This window comes from Mauremys reevesii, linkage group 7 (genome assembly GCF_016161935.1).
Source record: "Mauremys reevesii isolate NIE-2019 linkage group 7, ASM1616193v1, whole genome shotgun sequence".
Classification (NCBI taxonomy): Eukaryota; Metazoa; Chordata; order Testudines; family Geoemydidae; genus Mauremys; species Mauremys reevesii.
Genome location: NC_052629.1, coordinates 23,877,116 through 23,885,017, shown reverse-complemented (window position 1 = coordinate 23,885,017; position 7,902 = coordinate 23,877,116). Strand labels below are relative to the sequence as shown.

Below are 7,902 nucleotides of genomic sequence, written 5' to 3'. Positions count from 1 at the left end.
GTGAGCTGCAGAAATGTAAACACCACACTATGTGCTGTTAGAGCAATCAGAGTTCTAAAATATGGATTTAAGGCTCCAAAATGATGCAATCAAGAAAGATAAAGAAGCTGATACAGTTGGTGTGGCAACTAAAAGAGTTCAGTTGATTTCTTTCAGATATCCAGAACAAAACATCAGGAGCAATTAAAAAATTGTGGTCTTTTGTAAATTACTCCCAGAAGAAATCTTGGAAATCTTTCATTTTAGTCATTTCGGTCCACTGAACCATAAAGCTATTATGAACGAACAAAAATACTAGAGAGAAAATTGAAATACAACAGTAATTAACAATATGAATATATCAAAATAAAAATGAATTGGCAGGGTACGGTCATCAAATGTTTTGAAGCTGAATTGATTGACATACAAGTAAGGCATCTTTAAATTGATACTTCACAACTTACAAGTGGACAGAAGAGTCACTAGTATTATCTTTTTAAATGTACGCTAACAGTTCATTTTGATGGTTTTTGCCTTTTTTTAAAAATTCAGTAGCTATATGCAACTTGACTATTTTGTTTATCTTAGAAAAATAATAACTCTCATTTTAGGATCTTACTTTCTGTTACCATATGCTAAATGTCAACAAAGGATTATAGAAAAAAATCATTGAAAATGTGCAGCTATCACAAATACAGATTTCCCTATGGGTTCTCTAATACTTTACAGACAAATGTTAAAGATTTATTGCACATGAACATCAAACATGGTTTTACTACAGTTCTCATTTGGATCAAATTGACACATTTTACATTCATTTTAGCCTAATGAGATTCTTTCACTACACATTATATTCCAAGTGACCTCGTGCATTAAATTTGTGGCATGGAACAAACCCACTGATATAACAAAGCCCTTTTCTTACCAAGTTTCTAATAAAAAGAAAAAGAAAAAAAACAATTTAACAAAATAGTAAATCTTGAACATGCACATTTATTAATTGGTACTCAACAGAGAAAGAAATATTGTGTAGATTATCATATTATGCCCAATTTTAATTTTCACTGTTTATAGTTTAGAACTCTTTTGAACTTGGATTAGAACCTGAATATTTAGCAGTTCATACATATTTTCTGATTGTTAAACTGAGTCCTTCCTCTTTAATAAAGGGCCTACTCCTGCATTTCTTACTCAGGCAAAACTGCCAGTGAAATTTTGCTTCAGGACTACAGAATCAGACCCCAAATGACCAGCTGAACCCACTAGGCCTTTCATTGCAATTTAATATGGAATCCTTGCCAACAGTTCTATATAATACAATATTTCCTTTTGCATATAGTGATTTTTTACAAAAAATCTTGCCTGGAAAATAATTTTTTGGATTATGAAAGCTATTAGTAATGGAATGTAAGTTTTTACCATTGTGCTGTAATATTGTGCTAGAAGAAGGTAGCAGATGACCTTGAAAGGAGGTGAAAGGAAACTAGAAAACGTTAATTAAAATTATTAGTGCTGTTTGAGGTGCTTATCTTGTTTATTGCTAAGGTGTTGCTCCCTTCTGCATAATTAGGGGTAATTTTACTTACTTTCAAGTCTGTAATTTTAAATATCACAAAGTTTTATCTTCCAACAAGAAGTAATTCATTATTGGTTTGTATGTAACCACTTGATGTTTTAATCAATATATGCAACTTCCACAAAGTCTGTTATATTTGTCAAGAGGTTTTATACATCTTTTATAGTCCAGGATTAGGCATGGTATATGAAGTTGAAATCCCATTTGGTAATGAAATTTAAACATAATTCTGTGTTTATCATGTGGAGATATATATTTTACTTCATCTGTCCCTTTACATTTCCCTTTATCCATGATTACTGGAGGACAATGATATCTGGAAAACAAACCACAGTGAAGTTAAATCCATTTGAACACAAAGAGTTACTGTCAGTTAATCCTAATAGAGACAATACAGATTTTTTAACTAAACTGCTTAAGAAATGAATATGTCTTGCATGCTTTCAATTTGTTTTAAATCCTAGTATGCTGAGCTCTTTGCTGTTGTCTAATATTTGCATAAAATATTTAATCTCACACTTTAAATTAATGATATTAAAGGTCTAAATGTTTGAAAATTGTTGTTGTCAGAACAATGTAATCTTTTCTCTCCAGACTTCTTCACATAATTATGGTGCCCTTATCCTAACATACTTATAACCTTCTTCAATATTGTCCTGCACTGAATGTACTCTGACAGTACTTCTCTTAATTCGGAGCCTTCTGCACTTTTGAGGTATGGAGACAGTAAGGGGAATGGGAAGGAAAAGCCTTTTATTGGTCAGGACATGCAGAAGAATGAAACAGGGAGATGGGCATACAGAGGGATGGATTGCAGGGGGATGGATTGCAGGGGGATGGAATGTAATAGGATGGCCGCCAATTTATTAACTTTTGGTTTAATGGGAGAAACATACTCCCCATATCAGGCATGTATTTGAGATCCAGTGCAGTGTCCATCTTGCCCTGAAGGAAAAAATCCTTTCTGATCCCAAAAACTAACCATTGGTCAGACCCACAACATCTTGGAAATGCAGTTCACACTATACCTCCGCTATAGAGCATGCAGTTGGGGCAGCAACCACAGCAGAATGGCTGCTGCTTGCCCTCAGGGATTCACAGACAAGAAGGGGAGGGTCATGAGAGACTATGAGCTTTCCTTCCCCCCTAGCCACAGACTGGCCAATGGCTAAAAAAGAGAAACAGAGAATTTTCTCCTTCTCTTTGGTTTTCCTCCTCATTCAGGCATACACAATCTCCACCTCCATTTTGGACAAAGAAGGAGAGGGGAAGATCTCAGTGCAGCCAGCCCTCTCCATACCTCCCATTTTCCTCTGAGGAGCCATGGGGTTGTCATTTCTCTGCTAGTCTGTTGAAACATTCCACTCCCCTGAGACGGGAAGGGGGGGTATTTTTCTCTGTGCAATATTTATAATAAAATATCACTATTCTTTTATCTTGAACAGAACAATTAATGATATACAGGGTATGTGAAACCCCATAATTTTTCTGACCACTGGCATAGTGATAAGAAAGAAACATACTATTGCCATGAGATTTTAATTAAACCATAAAAAACTGTAAAATGTCTACAGAGCACATATTAAAATAGATGAGTAGCTTCAATTCATTTTCTTAAATTTACTGAACACTGAGCATCTGAATGTTTGCTGGTTTAAGGGATGGCATACTCCGCAATCCAGATGCTACAGTATATAAATGAACATATGTCTTTAATGTGCATGCTACATAAGAACAGTCAAAGCTTTAGTAGACATAGCCCATGTTCAGAGAATAGGCTGATAATGAATATGAATAATAATCAAGCTCAAATCAGTAATATTTTGCCATATGTCCCTAGAATTTGATCATTTGAAAATGTAATTCACATTGCATATATTCAGTATATAAGGTAACATTTAAATATAATATATGCAGAGCGATATAGTCTGACCTCACATCATATGTCATGTTTATTTACTGATGTAATTTCTCTCTCTCTCACTTTTCTGTATATGTCTCAGTGATAATACGTGTAGACCCTTTCATCATTTACTTTACAAACTTTGGGTCAAATCCTGTATGCTTCACTAGCTGAGTATTCCCATTGACTTCAGTGAGACTACAGGCAAAATCTGATTTTATACAGATTCCAAGGAAGTTCTGAAACATTCGTAAAATTGGACTTCTAGAAAAACAGATCTCAATTTTGATACAAACTTTGGATACAATATAGAAATATGGGTAATGTAAGTTTCACATATTCATTTGCACTTGAACTTGCATGGGTAAGGTGGATGGAATTTGTCCTTAGGTAACAGATATATGTGAATTGCCTAAGTCATCACTAAACTCAACCTCTCAGGGGAGTATGGCAGATCTTTAACAACCTATAGCAACACTACTCACAACCTGCTGTATTATACAGTGGATAAACCCTTCAGTTATTTTCCCAGGTCTCCCAGTTTATGTGGCAGAGCTGCAATGAATTATGTGGCAGACAAGGAATTATGTAATAATTAATGGGAGCAGAGTTTTGGTCTGGCCACATTGTCTCCTGAAAACATCTCCCTCTCTTCTTAATTACTGTGGCTCCTTATGCTGCTGACTCCCCCTGTTACCGCACATTTCCAGCCAAGTACTGTCTTACCTCCTACAGGCTTCCTCAGATCCACAGGAGGGTTGCTGATAAGAAGCTGCCACATGCCTTCCTTGTCTTCAGTATGGATAGTAAAACTAAACTCAGCTCCAGCTTAACTCAAAAACCCCCAATGACTTCTAAGAATTAGTGCTGGCAGGTTGGTAATTGTTCTTTTCATAGCTGCTTTCCTAACTCTAGAAGGGTCTCCCTTTCGCTGCTGTCCTTTGAAAAGCAACAGCAGAGGAACAGGCCCAGGAAATTGTTACTTCACCTGGAGAAACCACAGGACAAAGGAAAACAATGGAGGAGGAAGGTAAAGAGGCAAATGAAATTCAAGTGCTGAAGATAGCAGTATTTTGAAGGATTTATTTGGCACTAAAAGGGATGTAGGTGGTAAGCTGGTGAAAAGACATATTACGTTGTCATATTCTACACATGGCCACATAATCTCAGCACACTGAATTTTGGACAGGAATTGAAGAACTTTTCTGTAGCCTATTGGAGGATTTAGGCAGTCAATATTTGCTAGTAATCCAACTAGGAATTGAATTTACTGTATGACACTTGGGTTAACACCTCTACTCTTGAAAGAAGAAAAGCTATAGATTATTTAATGACTATAGGTTGTCAGGATTTCAGTTTTATGTCAAATTGAAAAACTGGTACATTTTTGCAGCACAGTATCTCCAACACTGTCCTGAGACACTGAGTCACTGCTGATTCAGAAAGAAGAGTGCAGCACACTGAATCACCAAAACCACTTTCTACAGCATCCTGTTCTTCCCATCCAAACAATAACCATGCCTATGCAAACATTTTCTCCAGTCCCATTTTGGTTCCCCAAATGAAGCCAAAATCTCAAAGCAAAAGTTATCTGAAATTACTGAGTTTCATCTACCTTGACCTCAAAAACATGCCAAGCCATGTTTTTTGTATGATTTTGACACAAAGGCATTAATCAGTGCAGTTCCCTTCAAAGGTCTCAGAACAAAAGCAGACCTTTTAAGAAAACCTGGTCCAAGTTCTGAATTTGTAACAAAACTCAAAACTAGGGGAATTTTGTGTTGTTTGTTGTAAACATTTCACACAGCTGTAGTGACATCTAGTGGAGAATAAAACCTCTGTTAAATGGCTTCAGCATTAAGGAAAATCCCATTAGCCTTTATTTTTTTAACCCACTGGGCAATAGTTTTCCACTGAAAACTTCAACTGTCGTCTGTGTGCCACTCATAGTGATTGAAAAAGAGTTTCATAGTCCACAGAGGATTGTTCATGTCTAGAAATTTTTCATATCTGAAGGACCATTTGGAGTTTTCTTCAAGATATCCCACTATATCTGAAATAAACCAACAGAGAGTCGAAATGCTCAGGGGGAAAAATCTCTAACATCTAAATAACCCTGAAGACAACATGGTAGAATCCATTCTAATATCAATTACATCAGTGAATATCAGAAGTAACTCCCACTGAAATCAATATAGCTAAATTGATGTAAGTTAGATCATTACCAGATCATCCTTCTTCTGTACTGTCTCCCTAGGCACCAGGTGGTTACCCTCTTCTTTTTCAAATCCCTACTCAGACCTCACTAAAGGAAGTGAAGCCCACAAACACTAACCAGAGTGGGGCTACTCACATGAAAGATTTTTAATTTGAGTGGATAAAAGGCCCTTTAGAGAGACCTCACCTCTGGATTCCCCAGTGTACTTTACATTGTCCATCTTTGGAGTTTTGCACAGTGCCAAGCATGCTATTAATACTTAAATAATGTTTTAAATTATTTTGTATAATGTATTAAATATGTGCTGGAATAGAAGCTGATAATGAAAAATGTTATTCTGCAGATTTAAAGTGACTGTTAACTGTCATGGCTGAACCATGGCAAGCTTAGGAGAAGCTCCTTCCCCACCTGACCAGATGGTTTGATTAGGTCTCTCACTGAACTTGGGTGTGGCCACAAGGTGCAGTGTACACTTTTAAATGATGGAAATACACTGGATGATTTTTAAATTATTTACTTTATTTTTTACTAGCAATTAGAAGTTTTGTGATAAAAAATAAGGTGAACATGCTTCTCAGGCCACAAAGAGCTATAGCTAACCAGTTTTTCCTTAGTAGAGACAATGCAACAGAGAGATTCAACAGAAGATCACTAATATTAAAAACACTTTTACTTTCCATTTATTAAATAAACTGAACTGGGAGCATGAAACAAATCTTGATATACTGTTGTTATTATTATTTATTTATTTTATTTATTAAGAATAAGGTGTCAAGGGAAGAAATCTACTACGCTGCAGTTTTACAGTGATGTAAATTATGATCTTTACAGTACTAAATTTTTGTTCTATAGTGATATTACTATTGTTGAAGGGCCTTCATAATGTTCACATAAACCAAACCTCTTACTGCAGGTGCTTATTCTGGAGTTCATCCAAACAACAATCTGGGACATTTGGGTTTGTAAAATTGGGCTGAAAATATACAATAACATCATTTCTCACAAAGTTCCAGCACTACTTCTGATCCTGGACAGAGCCTGGAAGCACAGAGGCGCAAAACATCAAAAATAAACAAGAAAAAAAATTGGACCTTAAAAAACTTCAGTTTTAATTTGCTTTGAATTTTGGGAGAAGGTTCAAGGAGTCACCCAACCTGCTACAGGGGCAGCTGTGAGGCAGCTGCTATTCTATGATTCGGTTCAGAAGCCAAATGCTGCAAAGCTATTCTATTCTGTTCTATTCTGTATAGGTTTTTATACTATTATCAATGTTGTATTTTGGTACACAGTGGTACCAGATGACAGAACAAGGAGTAATGGTCTCAAGTTGCAGTGGGGGAGGTTTAGGTTGGATATTAGGAAAAACTTTTTCATTAGGAGGGTGGTGAAGCACTGGAATGAGTTACCTAGGGAGGTGGGGGAATCTCCTTCCTTAGAGCCTGGGATGATTTAGTTGGGGATTGGTCCTGCTTTGAGCAGGGGATTGGACTAGAAGACCTCCTGAGGTCCCTTCCAACCCTGATATTCTATGATTCTATATTCTATGTGAATGCCTTCCAAAAATGCTTTCAGCAAGGCGACTACACGTCTGTCATATGTTTGTTCTGTCATGCTCCTCCAGAGGGAGAAGTGTGTGCAGTGAAATGTCTTGTTTTGGTAGGCATTTTTGTTATTATTTATTTATTTATTAAATGTCCTTGTTGCTGTGTTTTTATATTAGAGAAGGCACTTGCAAAGGAAAGTAGTGAGATTTGTGATGGTTTTTAGTTCCTGGAGGAGTTATGCCACAATGTTGGATCACCCCTGCGGAAAGTTCTATTCCCTGCACAGGTGAGCTTTACTCTTATTGTTGAGAGTTCTTATCATCATAGAATCGTAGGACTGGAAGGGACCTCGAGAGGTCATGTAGGCCAGTCCCCTATACTCATGGCAGGACTAAGTATTACCTAGACCATCCCTGAAAGGTGTTTGTCTAACCTGCTCTTAAAAATCTCCAATGTTGGAGATTCCACAGCCCTCCTAAGCAATTTATTCCAGTGCTTAACCACCCTAACAGTTAGGAGGTTTTTCCTAATGTCCAATCTAACCTGACCTTGCTACAATTTAAGCCCATTGCTTCTTGCCCTATCCTCAGAGGTTAACAAGAACAATTTTTCTTCCTCTTTTTTTGTAACAATCTTTTATATACTTAAAGACTGTTGTCATGTCCCCCCTCAGTCTTCTCTT

The 7,902-nt window shown here is 36.7% G+C and overlaps 1 long non-coding RNA gene across 1 annotated transcript in view; it reads right to left on the bottom strand.

Annotated features, from left to right (window-relative positions):
- Positions 1-1,786: 1,786 nt before the first annotated feature.
- The window catches only part of LOC120368732, a 72,947-nt gene continuing 66,831 nt past the window's right edge, over positions 1,787-7,902 (bottom strand). The window contains exon 3 of the long non-coding RNA XR_005582750.1: positions 1,787-1,871. This is a non-coding gene — a long non-coding RNA (uncharacterized LOC120368732). The remainder of the gene's footprint in view (positions 1,872-7,902) is intronic.